We start from the raw sequence: 912 nt of genomic DNA, 5'->3' as shown, positions 1-912 counted from the left end.
AGATCTGTGATTCAAAAGTCTTGCACAATTCACAGCGCTCATCATAGCCCATACCCTCCCCAATGTCTATCACCCAGCCACCCCATCCATCCCAACCCCCACCACTCCAGCAACCCTCAGTTTGTTTCCTGAGATTAAGAATTCCTCATATCAGTGAGGTCATATGATACATGTCTTTCTCTGATTGACTTATTTCACTCAGCATAACACCCTCCAGTTCCATCCACGTCGATGCAAATGGCAAGAACTCATTCCTTTTGATGGCTGCATAATATTCCAATGTGTATATATACCACTTCTTCTTTATCCATTCATCTGTCGATGGACATCTTGGCTCTTTCCACAGTCGGGCTATTGTGGACATTGCTGCTATAAACATTGGGGTGCACGTACCCCTTCGGATCCCTACATTTGTATCTTTGGGGTAAATACCCAGTAGTACAATTGCTGGGTCATATGGTAGCTCTATTTTCAACTTTTTGAGGAACCTCCATACTATTTTCCAGAGTGGTTGCACCAGCTTGCATTCCCACCAACAGTGTAGGAGGGTTCCCCTTTCTCCACATCCCCGCCAACATCTGTCATTTCCTGACTTGTTAATTTTAGCCATTCTGACTGGTGTGAGGTGGTATCTCATTGAGGTTTTGATTGGATTTCCCTGATGCCGAGCAATGTTGACCACTTTTTCATGTGTCTGTTGGCCATTTGGATGTCTTCTTTGGAAAACTGTCTGCTCATGTCATCTGCTCATTTCTTCATTGGATTATTTGTTCTTTGGGTGTTGAGTTTGATAAGTTCTTTATAGATTTAGGATACTACCCTTTATCTGATATGTCATTTGCAAATATTTTCTCCCATTCTGTCAGTTGTCTTTTGGTTTTGTGGACTGTTTATTTTGCTGTGCAAAAGCTT

This window comes from Callorhinus ursinus, unplaced genomic scaffold (genome assembly GCF_003265705.2).
Source record: "Callorhinus ursinus isolate GAN/ISIS: 27379988/994484 unplaced genomic scaffold, GSC_fseal_2.0 scaffold15, whole genome shotgun sequence".
Lineage (NCBI taxonomy): Eukaryota > Metazoa > Chordata > Mammalia > Carnivora > Otariidae > Callorhinus > Callorhinus ursinus.
This window is presented reverse-complemented; position numbering follows the sequence as displayed.